Genomic DNA, 18,288 nt, shown 5'->3' on the forward strand with positions numbered 1-18,288 from the left:
TGTGCAGATGGGCTGAGGGTGCCTGTCTCAGGGGGGAGGGGGAGGGCATTTATTGGGGGAGGTGGCGAATATACATAACCACAAGTGTGGCGATCCTTAAATTACGTAACAAGTCATTGTGACAATGGATGAATTTTAATGCACTTTGTACAGTTCAGCTTACAATGAGGGTCAATTTGTAGGCACTGGTCCCCAAGTAAATTACTTTTCAAGACCATATTTGATTTCCCATAAATTTGCTCCAGCGTGGATGAACTTCTTTATGAGTTGTTGGGTAAATATGGAACTAGACTGAGAGAATTAGGTCAGGATTGTGACATTGCAAATGAAAGTAAAGTGAAAACTCAGCATAACTTATAATTTACCCATATTCTCTCCCTCAGAAGTGTTCACAGTGGAGAGGGGACCTTTGAACTATGGAACTAGAAATAACACATACGCAGGAAATCTCTTAAACACCAACCAAAGGAAGGGATCAAGGACAAAAAAACTCATATGGACATTTGAGGTCAGAAATTTTCCCCAAATCACCTGTTATTAAGCAGTTCCTAATACATTTCATATTTCTGATGAATATAGAAAAGGGTCTTGTTTTACCCACAGAGTGAATGATTCATATTCAAATCTAAGATTTGATACTTTGTTAAACAAAACCTCAGTGTGTTACAAACAATATAGGTAGCTATGCATCAGAGACAGAATTACCCTTGCAACAATATTTTAAATCAGTAGTGGAGAAAAATTCAATTTGACGGCAGCCACAATCTGTGTAATTAAAAGTGAAACCGGTACCAGTTGTTTACTAAGACATAACACAGCCGGAGAGCTATAGGGCTTATTAAAAATGTAGCAACTGTGAATGAAAAAGGCTACATCTACAGACAAACTGCTAATTGAATTTTGCTCCTCTGAGTTATAAACATTCAGGTTCTCATCTCACAAAAATGGGAGATAATAGTACAGGCTCATAGCAAAGATATGCAAAGCAATAGCAATAGGAATATCTTATCTGTTATATCCCATCTTCCACTTGAAAAATTCAAAGCACTTTACTAAATGGGTATCATCCCCATTTCACAGAGGAAGAAACACCAGCGATAGCGTGTCTCTCCCATCCTTTTGCAAATTATCTAAACCTTTGGAACTGCAACACCTGCCTGGAAATCTTTCAAGAACAGATTTTATCATGAGAATTCTGGTATCTCTCATTTCTAGGAAGACAGGAAATACCATTAAACAATGGTCACAGCTGGGGACATGATCTGCAAAGGTGGTCAACCATAAGTTAAGTTGTCCAAACATTTTTTTTTTTAGTTTCAAAAATGGGTTTGAGTTCAATTCAAATTCATGGTGAGGATTAGGGTCGTTTTTTTATCTGAGGCTATGGCTGCACTCGGCAAAGTAAGTCAACCACAGAGCCACAATTCTACCTACAGCAATTGCATAGCTAAAATCAACATATCTGTGCTCAGCTAACTGGGTTGTCTGTACTGGGGAAGGTTGATGGGAGAGTTTCTCCAGTTGACTTCCCATAATCCTTACATCTCACAAGGAGTAGACGGATAGATTGCAACCCCTGAGAGGTCAATTTTGCATGTCCATACTAGACATGTGAAATCAAACCCCAGAAGATCGACCCTGAGTGGGTCAATCTTCCATGGTAGTGTAGATACAGCCTGAGCCAGTTCTCTCAATAGTTCCAAATAGTACCTGCACAGATCTGTTCAGTGGAAAGTAATATAAGTAACAAGCAATATGATTGCATAAAGAAGAGGTACAAATGGACCAAATTTCCAGGTTCTCCAGAACTCAATGAGTAACTAAAATTCATTGTGTAAGAAGAGATACAGATCATAGAATGATCTGTAGGGGACCTAAAGGGGCCATCAAGTCTAGTTCCTTGCACTCATGGCAGAATGAAGTGCAATCTCAATCATCCCAGCAGATGCTTGTCCAACTTCAACATCAACAACAATTATGGGCTCAGCACCCCATGGTGTCTGATGCCTCTCTCACTATTCTCTTCCATCTTTGTCTGTCCAGTGCAGAGTGGCTTAGTTTCTGTAGAGTAGCTCTGCACCAATCATCTACCCATTCTCTGTGGGGTCTGCCTCTCCTATTTGAACTGTCCATTATGAATTTTCTTTCAGTAGCAACTTATTGACCCAACCCTGTTCATTCAATTGGTGTTGGGGACCTTGTTTATCCGGGTGATGTCTGAGCTGGCATCTTTATCATTTAGTTGTACTGGCATCAGATTTCATTCGTATTGTTGTTTCACAGTCAGTGTATCATCACTCATCTGTCCAACCTTCCTTTATCCAAGCTTGGTGCCTTTATCCAGGCTTGGTGTTAGTATGGAACCCCTAGAGGCTACATGGAGGAGTTCTATCCAGCTTGCTCTTAAATATCTCCAATAAAGGAGATTGCCCAACCTGCCTAGGCAATTTATTTCAATGTTTAACCACCCTGACAGTTAGGAAGTTTTTCCTAATGTCCAACCGAAACCTCTCTTTTTTGCAATTTAAGCCCATTGCTTCTTGTCCTAGGATGAGCATAGATGGCACATAGTAAAGGAAGGAAGAAATGGAAGTGAGCAGAATTCTAAATTTAAGTAAGTGGCCAAGTGATTTAAAATTCACCTCAAATATAATTTTGTTTTTCTTCTTATTGTAGTTGGCACATGGATACAAAGTTGACTGGTGCAATATAAATAGAATGGAAAGCTAGATTAGATGATATCCTGAAGAAAAGTTATTCAAAAGACCAGCCTCCCTTCGGTGGGCATAATCTGCACAAATTGCAGATGCTATCCATTTCCCTCCTCCCATCTCCATTCCCCAACACGGAGAGAATGAATGATGAATGGCTCGTTTGCACCTGCTGGTCTGTAGAATGTGAACCAGCTAAGTAAGGTCTGAGATGGAACAGAATCAGATCTCTACTTACTGTAAACCCTGAAGTGGAGCACTGTCAGGGCCATGTGCAATAGGTATCGAGTTTAATCTGCACATTTTTCCAGAGCATTACACATTGGCCTCAATAAATTCTGCACCACAGGAATATACTCAGCTTTTGACCATCTGCAGCTATTTCACACTATTGCCCATTGCCTTTCTGCTCATTTTGTTTATTTCTTAGTATTTGTCTTTTCTATTCTATGCTCCTTCACTATCTTGGGTTTCTAGATATAGGTGTGTTTCTCAGATTTGATTTACACTCCCCCATTTTTCCAGCCCTTCTTCTGGCGTGGAATACCAAAGGGATTTTACCTCATGGTTGGAGAGATTCAGTTGCCATCCATGGACCGCCAGCATGAGCAGCCACCCACAGTTCAGTGGAGCCACTGAGATGAGTAATCTAGAGTCGTGCTGGAGTTCAGTGGCTCGGGTAGTCAGAATCTAATCGGCTCACATTAAGGGATCAGTTTCATTAAATGTCATATTCTGAAAAAAAATTAAGAAAAAATATTGAAATTGTCGAAATGTCAAGGTTTGACATTTCTCAACACAAAAATTCAGGTCAAAAATGACTTTCTGTTTAAAAACTAAGAGTTAATTTATAATAAAATATTACATGAAATATAGAAGGTCAAAATAGATATAAAACTTTTCAATATTATTGAAACAAAATTGTGATATCCTGACAGATTGGGCATGTTTTGTGCAAAGTATCTCCTGTGAGGTTTTCTTCTAAAAATCTTGATCTGCTAAATATTATTATCTTGTTGGATTGTGCATGTTATCATTGTATGTAAAATTATGAAGTTTGGGTCTTAGACTTAAACGCCAAACACAATCTTCCAGGAACAGGAAAAAGACCAATCAGCATTGGTGGCTTATTGAGGAGATGCACACAAACCTAAAGATTATCCCAGGAACTGGGAATAGTAGGGACCTCTATTAGCCGTTGGCCAGGTAATGTACAGTGAGGTACCAACTATGCCCTTGTTACCATCTGAGTCTTTAACTGCTAGAGTGCAGGGCTCCTTCGCAACGGGCACCCTGGGCAAGGCTGGTGGATGCCCCAGGGTCCTAAACACTGGAGTCTTTTACTGCTACAGCAGGGAGCTCCTTCGCAGCAGGCAGCCAGGATTGACTGACGGGTGCCCCAATGGTAGAGAGCATTTCCACACCCAAGACTTTAACTGCTAGGACGCACTGTCCCTTTGCAGCAGACAGCCAGGATTGACTGACAGGCTCCCCAGGAGTCTGCCCCATGGAGGCGGCACAACTCTACGCTAGGCTGTCAGCACTCTCACCTATGGCCAAGCTGTGGTAACCTAACGGTTAAAGTTCTTTTGATTGTGCCAGCTGCGTTGCAGTGACAAAGAGTAACAGTAGTCAGGCTTAGATCTTAACTAGTTACAAGTTTATTAAGCTACAGTTATAAGCATGCGGTTACAAAAGGCTATTGTCTACTTCTTATATGCTAGCAGAGTACAGGTGTTAACAGGTTACGTTACAATCCAATACAATGACATCGTAATACAATGTCATCTATCTATACAGCTCTAATTCTTCAACTGTGTACACCAAAAGGAGACCTTAATGTGGGTACATCTTACCCTCCTTGCGTCTCTCGATACCAGCATAGCCAAGCCAAGATCGGTCACTCAATTCCGCGGAAAGACGAATACGAGGTTGGGTGTCCCCAGTTGCAGACCTCGGGAGGCAATCACCTAACCCGACCAGCAGGTAGTTGTTGGGAATGCACTCAGAGTCAGTGTGCTGCTGGCCCCATCTTTATACCCCCGGGTCACGTATTCTCTTTCTTATCTATGGTGCCAGATTGTACTGGTCTGTCTTTTGTGATGCCAGTTTTTACAAGGGCAATTTTTACTTAATTTGCACTTGTAAGATGGGAGATAAAGAATTTAGAAGTACAGGACATTCTTTTACTTGGGCGGGGATTTCTCTCCTGGGATGGCTGTGTGGGTGCATCACTTTATCAGTACCAGCCAAGGGCAGTTCTCTGAGGCCCTTCATTAACGGTTAGCCTGCTAGCCCTCTATCTGTGTTTTCAGTTCCTCAGGGTCACGATGAGCCAGCACATCTGGGCCCCTTTAGGAAGGCATCAAAGACTGTGCTGTTTAACTGCTGTTCAGTGCCCTGTGTGCTCTGAGGCACCTTAGAGGGGAGGCAAAAGCTGGTCTGTAGTGGGGAGATTTTGTCTGGCTGCAACCTGTCAGAAATGACACTACACAATGGGGTTTGTTTAACCTTGATCAAAACAAAATATTTTCCAGCACATGCAAAAATATAAAATGGGGATAATGATATCACGCGGGATCTCGCTCTTCCTACAACAACACACCTGGAAACACCTGTGGGACAAGGACTGAACTGTGGGAAGTGATGGTCCTAGGCTAGCAAGATTTTTAGTCTGTGTATGAAAACCAGGGAAAGCCAAGGCAACTTGTGCCTTAAGAGTCTGCCAGTCTGTTTATCACTTAGGGTAAGAATTTGGTAAGGTATGTCCTACCTATGTAGAATGCTAAGCTCAGTTTACAGGTTGTTTATTAACTAAAATAATTTTCTTTGATCTGTTTTCTCTCCCTATTGCTCACTTAAAATTTACCTTTTGTATTCAATATACTTACTGCTTGTTCATTTCAAAACCCAGTTTGACCTAACTCATATCTGGGGCAGAGCTGAACAAAGCTGTGCATTCTTTCCTCCATATTGAGGGAGAAAGTGAACTCTAATGAGCAGGCGCTGTGCCAGTCTCTGTACAGCACAGACGATATTGCCTTGGGTTCCCACTCCAGATGGTGCATGCATCAGAATGTGGGGTAAATCCCCAAGCTGAAACCTCTTGTGCAGGTCTGCCCGCAGTCTGCGGCTGCCGCTGGGTGTGGCCTTGCCTGGATACATACTGGAAAGGGGCTGAAGCAACCAGCCCCGCAACCTAGTGCAAGGGAAACCTGAGCTAGTGGAGCCAGCTGGCTCAGTGGCACCCTGAAAGTGGGGTCCAACCCAGCACTAAGATATGTCTATGTTTTGTTTTGGTTGTTTAGCAAAACTTTTCAAGATTTTGACATTTTCATAGAATAATAGGGTTGGAAGAGACCTCCAGAGGTTATCAAGTCTAACCCACAGCTTAAAGTGGGAGCAATCCCAACATCAAAGCCAGGGCTTTAACCAGCCTTGCCTTAAAAACATCTAGCGATGGAGATTCCACCACCTCTCTAGGTAACCCATTCCAGTGCTTCACCGCCCTCTGAGTGAGAGATTTTTCCTAGTATCCAATTTAGGCCTCATCCCCTGCATCTTGAAATTACTCCTCATTCTGTCACCACAGAGAACAGACTTTCTCCGTCCCTTTTAGAGCACCCTTGAGGACTTTAAGGGCTGCTATCAAATTGACCCTCACTTTTCTGTAGACTAGTTAGGTTATGCAAGACAGCATCAAAGTCTTTAGTAAGCAAATCTGATTAGATCTGAGCCAACACCCACACTTGGAACACCTGGCCTTGCTTATACCAGAAATCTAATACATTTTCTGTTGCACTACAGTTTGAGGCCAGTTTGAAACAGTGGAAGAAACTGAACTCTCAAAAATTCTTTTGGGATAGGAGAATGATTTCAAGCCCAGGTCTAGCTGGAGCTGAGTGAACACTGCAAGAAGTTTTGTTGCCGGGAATTCAACTGAATCAAGCACCTCTCTGAACTGATGAGAATATGTAATTGTTGATGTAGCAGCATCTTGGCACCATTCTATTGAAAATGATTGAGATGCTGGTGAAAGCAGTAGCCGGAGGCAAAGCTTTCCTTCAGCATTCAACACGTTAGTTGGCTTTTGAGGTATAGGACAGATGGGATGCTTTCTCTAGCTAGTGAGAAAAAGCATCCAGGGGATTTCAGCTATCTGCAAGGCTGGTTTCTGTGAGGGGCTTTGAGTCTGGCTAGATGGCAGGTGAGTGCTGTGTACCATTATGAATAAGGAAGTAACTGATGATAGCTGAATGCTAAAACCAGTTCCCATTAGTGTAAATGGAAAGGCTCCCTTGACTTCAGTTGGAGTTGGTTTGAAACAACTGTCAGAGATATTGCTGTGGGCTGCAGAATCACTGTGGGATTTTGTGGGTCTCTGTATGTTTCTGTGGATTTGGGACGCTGGGGTGGGAGTGGTCTGTGACTTCAGGAAATCTAGAATCGTTCTCTGAAACAGCATAGGACTTGGCAGGCCTTTGTCTGATTTTTGACCTGCTGTGCAATGTTACAAGGGATCCCCTGAGAAACTGTGTATATTGCTTTAAGTCTTAGCGTGCTTTTGTTTATCATTACTTCACTTCCAAGAGTCCAGCACACACTGAGATTCTGTAATCCTTAAATCTTTTTTTTTTTTTTTGTTCAGCTCCGTCTATGGAAGTTATTAGTAAGCTCTTCAGTCATGTCATGAATTAGCTCCAAATATGGAGAGCAAGTTGATATCAGCTTGAGTCAGCTTTCTGAATCCCCTCCTCCACCCGTGGCCTCTTTCACCTGCCAGCCAGGGACTTTGTGTAGTTCTAAGAAGGTTTCTCTGTTTGATATCACAGACATGATACATGGCTTGAGGGTAATGAAGTGCTTTAAATCCAATTCCTACTTGGCTGCTGAGGGAGTGTTTATCTGTCATGGCACCAGTTATTCAAGGAATATCTCCTTGGAATCTGGTACGGTTCCATCTCATCTTAAAAGAAGCTTAAATACCTCCTTTCCTGAGGAGAATTTTCCTTGGCAGCTGAGGATATGACTAATTTTCATCAGGTTTCTAATTTAAGTATTCTGTCTACAGTGTTCAAAGGAGTATTTTTTATTCACATACAAACTCCTCTTGTTCAGCTCAGTGTATAGCAAGAATTCGAATGAGCCTGTAGTATCAGAGGGGTAGCTGGGTTTGTCTGTGTCCACAACAACAATGAGAAGTCCTGTGGCACCTTATAGACTAACAGATATATTGGAGCATAAGCTTTTGTGGGTGAAGACCCATGGCATCGGATGCATCCATAGAGATGGAAGAGCAGCCTTGCTCTGGTGAAGGAGGTAGAATGATCTGAGGGGCCTGGTGTAAATCAATATAACGTATGGTTTTCCCCAGCTAGTCCAGTGTTTGATTTCCTTGTCTGGGTACAATTTAGGTTGCTAGGTACCTGGCTTTCAACTGGAAAGGTCAGTCAAAAAGAAGATCTGCCCAAGTACTGTCGAACGTACAGACCAGGCACAAGAAATCTGGTTACTCTGGCATGGGAGAAGGTGCCTGTCATTGACACATGTCAGCCCTGGCTCAGCAGAGGATACCCGTTACTAGCCAGCAGGTTCCTTGTCAGGCTGCAGCAGCTCCCAGCACAGCCCCACAGCAGAAGGAACCCAGCTGAGGTGGGATGTGTAAAGACATCTGGTGAGGGAGAAGAGCAAGCAATGGGGATTGAGGCCTTGAGGGAAGTGGCAGGAAACAGGGTGAGGCCTTGAGGGAAGAGGCAGAGCAGCGTGAGACCTTGGTTGGGACAAGGCAGGGCATGGCCTGGGGCCTCCAAGGTCCAGTTATGAGCAGTTAGAAAAGTGGCAAGCTTAATGTAGCTCCAGTGGAGGAGCTGAAAAGGTAGACCCTAGTTCTAGCATTTGATATAGTTGACAGTGACATTCGTCTGCCACATTTACCGTCTATTGTCAGGCATCACTTTGATTTGGTTCCTGTCCTGGCTCTAGTATCTCACAATGGCAGTTATCATGGTTCAGATTAGTCCAGGCCTACTCCTTTGTGCACTGATGTGCCTGAGGGATCAGTGTTAGGATGACTCCTTTTCTGCAGCTGCAGGGAGTTATAGTTAGGATGGGTAGTTTTCATGTACTTAAAACATTTCTTTGTTTTTATTATTTGGTAGATCTGACACAAAGCCACTGATTTCTCAGGATTCCATCCCTTTGCCGGGATGTGTTTTCTGTAAGTGTATCCCACTGGAGAGAACACTTAATTTCATTAACATTTGAAACCAAGATTTTTCTGGCTGGTTGCAAGCATCTGTTGTTTGGTGCATCAAACCCGGATATACATTTCTTTGAGCTTCTGTTACAAAGAGCTTGGGCACAGAAAAGGTATGTCCATGGGCAGTGGGTGAAGACCCAGCTGTGGAAGGTAAATCCCAGCTGAGCCTCTTCTGCTTGAGGCCCCGCCCATCTCTTCCACAACCTGCCCCCCCCCCACCCCCCCGGCCCCAACATGAAGCCAAGTCCAGCTCTCATCCCAGGTTACTACTCTGACCATACCCAGATCCCTTAATGTTCCCTGTCCCAGTTGGTGGCATGGCATCACTCTTTGGCCAGAGGGCTGGGCTGCTGTGACACAGCCCCTGCCATCCCTGGGTGGATAAAGAGCCTCAATCCAGGGCAGCCAGAGAGTTGTGCCATGACCCCAACCTCAGCCCCAGGTCTCTCCAGGCAGCCAGAGAACATAGATAGTTTTGAGAAGCCAATGCCTTCTCTTCCTTACATTACCCACTGCCCATGGGTATGTCAATGCATTTTGCAAATCCTTTACCATGTACCAAACCTAAATATCCAGGGTGGTCCCTAAGGTACTGGAGAGAAAAGGAATTCTGCACCACTGATTCAGACCAGCAGCCCAGGTACCTTGTGTTTTGGCTGCATTAACATCCATCACGTGTGTATCACAGCTTTGTATTCTTCACAATACAGGGTTCATAAGCCTTTCTCTTCCTTTGACCATTGTCTGCCTTGCCCTCCCAACCCTAATGCAAGCATAGAGATTTGAGGGCCATCTCAAAGCTGATGTGCCTGGTGTATAGCATTTCAGGAAGGAAATCCCCAGCTGGTGCAAATTGTCTCAACTCCATCAAAAGATTTGCCTCCTGGTGAGTGAACCCTCTCTATGGGTAACCCAAATCCTACTTGGACCACATAATTCCAGGACCTCTGAGGGCCTATGATGTCATGGAGATGGAGGGCAAGATTCACACTTTTGAAACAAAATCATGTCTTACCAGAATATTGCCATGCTGAGAGCTTTACATAATTGTTGTGTAAATGTTTTCAACTGGTCAAGATTTCACTGCTGCAATTCTTTTGTCTTCAGTGCTCCCAATTGTTTTATATCTAGAATACAGTAAGCAAAGAATGCAGCAGCCTGTATTTTTACCAGAGGCCTGCACAGTTGAAGATCACCAGGACAAACAGGATATTTTAAGACCTGAATATAGTTTCAACTTCTGTATTCACTGATACCTGAAAGATTTTCAGAATCACTTAAGAGGCAGATGCACAATTCCCCATTAATGTCAGTGAGAGTCGTGCACCGCACGGCCCTCGACAGTTTTGAGAATTTCAGCATTACTATCTGCCTCGTATCTGTGGCACTTAATGGCTGTGGCTCTTTACAGGTGCAGAGATATTGCTGAATATCATGGATGCTTTTTTGAAATAGAAAACTCTGAGGCTATAATTTATTTTTTCTGACCTGTGCTCAGATTGCCCTAGAGCGGGGGTTGGCAACCAAAGTAGCAAGAAGAGCCGTTTGTTTTTTTTTTCTAATTCAGTAAAAAGCTCAATAATTCAAGTGCTGCAATGCATGTGAATATAAGATGGTCTTTAATAAATAACTTCAACCATACTATTTGTAACCCCTATTTTAAGAACAGCACACACACAATGGATTGTAATGTGATACAAGTTTACTGCAGGACATTCACAAACTTTTGACATACTCTATTTCCTCACACTTTACATGTGTGTGTGCATGTACCACTATCTTCCTGACTTTTACTCCCGAACCTATTTAAGTTATGACAATTTTACTTCAAATCTAATTTCAGTTCTCTTTCTTAAAAGGGAGGTTACCATTCAGAGCAGGAATGCTTCAAGCTTCCTTTTCAAAATCAAGATTTTATTAGCAACATGATTAAAACACAGATACAGTGGCGTATCCCACAATGCACTGCACATATTAAAGGGGGAGTTATCCAATGTATTGAGACCACGTCATTTGCTATTTAGATATGAGCTGTTCATTGTTGGGCTTTTAGACATTTACTGTTTATCAAAAATAATCAGGAGTTTTTAAAAAAAAAAACTTTTCAATTAAAGCATCGGGAGCCATAAAGAATTCCTTAAAGAGCTGCATGTGACTCCCGAACTGCAGGTTGCAAACCCCTGCCCTAGAGAATATATTTTGGGAGAGCAAATACTGAGTCTGTTCCTTAGTCTCCGCTGTGCAAGTTAAAATGTTCACTGTTTGCTCAAAGTAGCGAATCCCTCCCCTCTGCCAGCAGGCTGTTGTTGACTTGTTAAAAATGATGGCATCTTCACATCTCCCACTTTGGGCAGGAGTATTGTGAATCCTGAACTATGCTGCTCAAGGTTAAAATTAACCAGCTGTCACAGAAATTGCTCCATCATGTGAAAGTTTTGCAGTTTGACTGTGTTTTGTGAACCATGCTGATTTGGATACTGCAGTGGCTTAGGTATCTGACTATGCACCTTAATGAGCCATTGCATTATACACGAGATCATTCTCTTTTCCTTGTCTGTGACACCAAAGCAGAGCCACCATTTTCATTGTTATTACATTGTAAGCAATATTTTGTCAGTATTCAGAGACTGGAGCTGTATCATTCCATACTCTCTTTCCTATCTGTGGCTCTATAAAGTAAAGCATAACAAAAAGGAAATGCTGCTTTCTGGGGGCATTTGCACTAAAATAATTAAGTTACTTGACTGTCTCGGGAAGCAATGGACCCACTACAAGATGCAACAAGAGTTGAAGTAAGTTTAAAAATTCAAAGCCCAGTTTTTTAAAAAAATGGGTGCCAAAGAACCATTTGAAATACAGAAAGGAACTGAGAGCAGCTGGATGGCAAGAAGCACAGTTATTTATGTGATAAAATATGGGCTTTGTGGCCTAACTATGACCCTGTTCTTCAACATCTTAGTCCAAATAAATATTTGTAGAACAATTTTTGTGATCACTCATTTGACCATTGTGCTCCAGGGATTCATCCACCTCCAATTTCACCATCAGATCAAAAGGGCATGATTTTGATTTTTTTTTTCTATTCTACAACACAACAAAAACAAAATTCCTGGGATCTGAAATTTCAGGGGAAAAATTATTTTGTGTCAGTCAAAACATTTAGTATCAGTAAAACCAAATGTTCCATTTCAATTTTGACTTTTAAAAATATATATGTCACATACTCTCTACTATGTATTTTACAGAGGCTGCCTGTTTTATTAAGAACACATCCAAAAGAATAAGAGTTTGGACCACCAAATTTGGTATACACCTTCCTCTTATCATAAGCTAAAACATCATAAGCTTTGGGTTTTGCCTGGAAAATGGGATGTGCCTGGAATGGGATTGCATCTCATAAAACCAAAGAGAAAAGAGACAGAATCACCACCATATTTTTTTAAAAAATACAATAATTTAAATAAAATATATACATTTTTCTTTTATTTTTTAAACTTTAATTGAGTTAAGGATCTGATCAATGCCAGATAAACCTTCTGGTAAATGTAAATACATGAAATACAATGTTTTAAAATGGAAAATTGCAGTATTCCATTCCAAAAATGTTTCAATATTTTATTTCAGCCTTATAAGAAGTCTCTGTTCCATCTGTCCTTCCAAAATATCACCACAGAATCTTTCACTTTCAATTAATTAGCATTTTTGATAGAACAAAAGTCTGCTGGAAAATTTCTTACCAGCATTATTTTTTCCTATTTCATTATTGCTATTCTATGCCCTTTTTTTCGCCCAGGCCCCTCATTAAAGGATCTTATATTCTGCAGTTCTCCATCACGCTGCAACTACTCCCATTCCCAAGCTGACATGATTTTTGGCAGCACCCAAGGGCTCTCATCTTCTATGCCTACCACCGAAAGGATCCAGCCAATAAAAGAGAATGTTTGCTCATTCTTTCCTTTCATTTCCTTCTGCATCACTCTTTGAGATTCAAAAGGGATATGAACAAGAGTCCATTTGAAAGGCAAGTGAGGTTGCAGTCTCGTTTTCCTCATTCTTGCAGCTGAAGTAAATGTCAGGTGAAATGCCAGAGAACCAATCAATTGGTGAAGGCATGAGAACAATAGCTTCTTCCCTCTGCTTAAAGTGATAGCTCATGTTTGCCTCTCAATCCATAAAACAAATGAACAATAACACTTTCTCCTTTTTACTGCTTCCTGGCCATTTGGTGTTTCAAGGCCAGAGAACCAATTGATTGGTGAAGGCATGAGAACAATAGCTTCTTCTCTCTGCTTAAAGTGATAGTTCATGTGTGCATCTTAATCCATAAAACAAATCGATAATAACACTTTCTTCTTTTTACTGTTTCCTGGCCTTTGGGTGTTACACAATCATAGCTACCTAGATTTCCAGAGTTCTTTCCATCCTCACAATAAAATAAGAAAAATAGCCAATCTGTCTCTTGTTCAGATCTCCACAGCCAAAGTATACAGAATAGTTCATTTTCACTGAAATCAAAAGAATTACATCAGTATATAACTGCAGTAATCCAGTGGTATATCAGACCCATAACTTTTAGTTTCCTTTCGCTAAAGCCCCTCCACACGTCCAACATCTTTCAGACGTCCAAAGCTGCACATGGTTGTTAAGGTACAATCTCACCAGACCTGTGCAGGGAAGAATGTTTATCTCCCTAGGATGGGATCTGACAATCTTCTCAGTAGCCTGTGGAAGGACTCTTTGCATGCAAGGACAAGGAGACTGCTGAATCATAGTGTGTGTGTTGCTTGAGGAGGTAAAGTCCAGTTTTGTGGACCAAAATGATTGGATAAAGTTCATGTTTGTTCTGTCCCTCGTAGCAGCTCACACAAATATCAGTGGACAGCAGGGGTGAGCACTGGGTGTTTCAGACTCAGCTGCCTCCACCTCCATTTCTTTCTGCAGAACTCTAAAACATATAGAAGCAGACATAATCTAAAAGCATCATTAAATGTATTATTTCAGTGAGAAAGTGAGTACCAATATCTCTAACAGTTTCTTTATTATGTGTCTGATCCAAGGCCCAATGAGATCCTTGGAAGAGTTTAGCTAACGTCACTGAGCTTTGGCTCACGTTACAGTCATGAAGCGGGGAGTGTTTTAATATATGTATCATGTACAGCCCATTGGCAGAGCTCAATAACTAACAAATCACAAAAAGTACTAGTTGAACAGCCCCAAACTGGGATACTCTGGTCTGCCAACATCTGTGGTGTGACAGGACCATGGATGTTACTGGACAAGAGAGCCCCAGGCCAAGAGCTATAAGGATGAGGGCCTGTTGTGGGGTGCTCTGCTGGGCATGAGCCCAGCAACAGTGGGGGCAGTGGCCCTATGCAGGGGAGCCCAGTGGGCCTTGTGTCCCTGAGGCCAGGGTTGCACCCAGTCTGGGGCTGGACCTGGAGCTGGTGCCCTCAGGGTCTAGGCCCTATTGACAGCCCAGCTGGGGCCAAAGCCAGCACCCTTGGAGCCGGGGCCAGGGCCATGTCAGCAGCCCAACCACAGCTGGAGCCTGGGCCAGGACTGTGGCCAGCCGCAGCTGGAGCCAATGCCCCTGGGGCTGGGGCTGGGGCCAGGGCTGGGGCCATATCCAGGAGCCTGGCCATGGCTGGAGCCAGGGATGAGGCTGTGGCTGTGGGTGAAGCCTTCACTACCCCTGGGCCAGAGCTGGGGCCAGAGCTGGCAAGCCGGCTATGTCAGGAGTCAGGAATCAGGGTCAGTGTCCAGGCCAGGGGCGAGGCCTGAGGTAAGGGGGCCACCAGCACTGAAGGTGGGAGGACGAGAGGCTGGGAAGCCACCAGGGAGGAAGTAGAGCTGGTGGCAGGGAAGGGCAGCAGACTGGGGGAGTAGGCAGAGGTAGGGGACCTCCATTCATCCAGCAAATTCCTTCATTCGGGACCAGTCAAGTCCTGAGGGTTCTGCACGAGGGAGATGCAACCTGTAATAAAAATAAATCTGTCATTTGCACTGTACCACAATTTTTCTTCAACCCTAGTTTCTTATTTAGTTCTTGTTAACACGTGCAATCATTAATTATATGCATGACTTCCTCATACTTACAGTGATGCAAATCAAAGGAATTTGTAATTAACAACAGAGTTTGGCCCTATCTGTCTTTGTGCCCAAAAAGAAAAAGTGAGTATCCATTTTAATAACAGTAGAATATAGTGTTAGTGCATAGCTAGTACAGACTTGCTCACTGAAGGAAAGTACAGTGCAAACAGCAAGTGCTAGACTGGAAAGCCTGCTTGTGTTTAAAAGGACTGAGCAACCTCCTGCTTCAGGCAGGCAAAGTTAGTCTGGATTTCTCTTCAACATGTAGATCAGATGAACTATTCCTGAATTACCAGAATTCCCCAAAGGGAAAAAAAATGCAAGCTGAAATGCAATTGGGAAAGGGTGGTAATAGAATGACAACAGTACTTTTGTACAATTCTGAGTTTCCAAAACCTCCTTTCATTCCTCACTGGAACAAGAGCCAAACTTTCAAATGTTTTCGACAAATTAGAAGTGCATCAAAATGTCCCTTTTCAGACTGAAAAGGTCCAGTTTTCTATCCAGATCCTCCCTTTCTCTCTCTGGAAGAAGTGAGGCAAGAGCCCTGGGACTCAGAAATCTTCCCATGAAAACCTTTGCTGAAATCAATAAATCTTCACAAAATGCTTTGGCACTGACAAAACAGCATGTTGCCATCCAATGAAGACCAAACAACTTGGGTGGAATTTTAAATGATCTAAATGAGTTAAATGATCTGAAATTAAGGTTTACTCTCAAGAAATCTTTCGTATAGATCTGCTGCTGAACTGAGGACAGACACATGCATGAATTAACCATTTTTCCACATTTTTTAACATACCCATCACCCATATGCTTCAGTACTAGGCATTTCATTGGTTACAGTGAAAAGGTTACTAGGCTTCTCACCATATAATCCATAACGCAGGTGTATCCCAGGCTTCACTCTCTGAGTCCTATCACCCTTGCTGCTGCAAGGGGAATAGAGTGTGCAGAAAGAATGAAGACCTCAGCCTACAGGGTCTCACTATATTCCATGAGCCTGCAGTCCCTCACTGAAATCCCAGATCTTTTGCCTCTGGGAACCATTTATTTTGTCCCTGAACCCATGCTGAAATTCATCTGCAAGTTGTGACAAATTAACAACTCAACCCAAGCTCCCAGGTGAGGCGGTATATGCACACCTACTTAACCCACTGTGGCTTGAATATGCTGCAAGATAGGTGAGAAACTCTCTGATCCTCTGCCCATAGACCCATGAGAGAAAATTCCTTCCTGCCCCACAAACAGATGATCAGCTAACCCACGTTCCACTCCCTAATCCAGGGTGGATAGTGTGCAGGTGCTAGAACAGAACAGAAAGAGATGCCACATGGCAACACTTTCTGTTAAATCCTGGGAGCCAGGGAATACTGGCCTTTCAGCACCCCATCCCCCACACCTGGCCAATGAGTTCCAGAGCCTCCTGGAGGTGGGATGGGGGAAGTTATCTGGTGTCCCTTAGAGGGCTTGTCCCTCTCTTGCAGTTGGGACCATTCTCCCTTATCTACAGCCCCATCAGCTCCCCCCACCCATGAAGGCAAGTGGGTAGCATTTCTAATAGCTACAGTAAACTGCTAAATCTCCAGCATTATTAATTGATAGCATCTAACTTCTTATTATTTTGTAACTATTCTTTTGAAGAAGCACATGTGAAAATTAAAATGCTGTCATCCTCCTTTTCAACCTCTTTTCTTCCCTCCCTCAGAAATACTTTTCTTCCCTCCAACCCCACCCTAATGCTCACTGATTGATCAATAGAAAAAATCTGTTCACCTAGCCATCCTCATCCAGGGTTTAATAGTGCCCCCATCACAATAGTCTGTGAATCTTCACCCAGCTATATTTTCCCTTCACTTCAACCTTTGCCAAACAAAAATCCCAGATAATTATAAAGTTAGAGATAAATACAATAAATCAGCTGTTCTGGTTAAGATGTAACTTAAAATAATATGAACTGACCTCAGCCAAAGAACCTTTAAACTTGGTATGATCTTCCAACATCCCCAAAGGCCCAGGTTTCTTTGGTATTCTTTATGATTATGGGTTATTTACTGTGCTGACTGCTCCCATCATCTTCATCTTTTGTAGCCCCGAAGAAAAAGTGCAGTAATTTCATTACACAGAAAACGGTTGATGCTACTTATGAAATATGGATTGTGTGTGCATTTATGTCACTGGCCAGTAGCAAGCACCACAGAAAGAAAATCATGATTTCCTAGGGTCGTATATGTACTTTATGCAAGTGAAATGTTTTTTTTCCTTATTTTAGCCATGCCCTCTAACTTAAATGCTGCATCTTAAAGATCCGATGCCTTGTGGAAAACTTGGGAAAACTCTCCAGCTGGAAACAATCCGACTTTTTTGTCATATCAGGCCTCATGTCTTAATCATTCTTTGAATACAACACATAAATAATGTACATTCGGAGACTGCGCTGCCAATTTTGTTGCAGTATATTGATTTCAGTGGGAGATGCAGAAAAGGATGCTGTGTATCCATAAGGCAAAAACACTCATTCATTTCTTGGTCATCTATCAAATGTGTATTACTAGTATTTTACTTGATATTTATTGAGTGCCGCTTGTGTGTTGTGTAAGGCAGAAAGGAGGTTGGTAAATATAAACAAAACTGGATTTTTTGTTTCTTCATGGTTCACCTGCAATCATTTGATCCCTTACGTCTCAATTCTCTGTGAAATCAATGATTTCAACCACTTGTCACTGGGGCCGCGCTTCTAAACGGCATTTTGGAGTCCAGAAGAATGGTCTTCCGGACTCCAAATCACGTGACCGTATGCTAATGAGGCGTGGGGAATTTGCATCCACACCTCATTAGCATATTTCGGGCTGTGTATTACCATGCCACTTTCAAAGAAAGTGGCCTGTGTAGAAACGGCCATAGAGAATAAGCACTGGACAATTAACTTTTCATGTTAAAAATGGCTTATTTTACTTTCACAAATGGGAAGAAACTACACTGAACTATTTTAAAATTGGTGAAATCTATGAAAAAAATAACCTTGATAGCATACATACAAATTTATTTCTAAATAGATGGTCAGGTCCTCAGTTGTATAAATTACTCAGTTTTACTGGCCGTGTCTACACTAGCCAAAAACTTTGAAATGGCCATTTGCATTTACTAATGAAGCGATAAAATACATATTCAGTGCCTCATTAGCATGCAGGCGGCCGTGGCACTTCAAAATTAATGCGGCTTGTCCAG

The 18,288-nt window shown here is 42.4% G+C and overlaps 1 protein-coding gene across 9 annotated transcripts in view; it reads left to right on the forward strand.

Annotated features, from left to right (window-relative positions):
• CHRM2 (cholinergic receptor muscarinic 2) overlaps positions 1-18,288 on the forward strand; it is a 128,045-nt gene that overhangs the window by 101,667 nt on the left and 8,090 nt on the right. Inside the window, exon 5 of one of the 9 annotated variants that reach the window (XM_075006834.1) lies at positions 4,512-4,697. The exons of 7 other annotated variants lie outside the window; for them this stretch is intronic. The gene's annotated coding sequence lies outside the window, so the exon portion shown is untranslated. Of the gene's footprint in view, positions 1-4,181; positions 4,698-18,288 lie in introns of those variants that run through there. One more of the 9 variants, XM_075006877.1, reaches the window with a different exon arrangement.

Source organism: Carettochelys insculpta, chromosome 1 (genome assembly GCF_033958435.1).
Source record: "Carettochelys insculpta isolate YL-2023 chromosome 1, ASM3395843v1, whole genome shotgun sequence".
Classification (NCBI taxonomy): Eukaryota; Metazoa; Chordata; order Testudines; family Carettochelyidae; genus Carettochelys; species Carettochelys insculpta.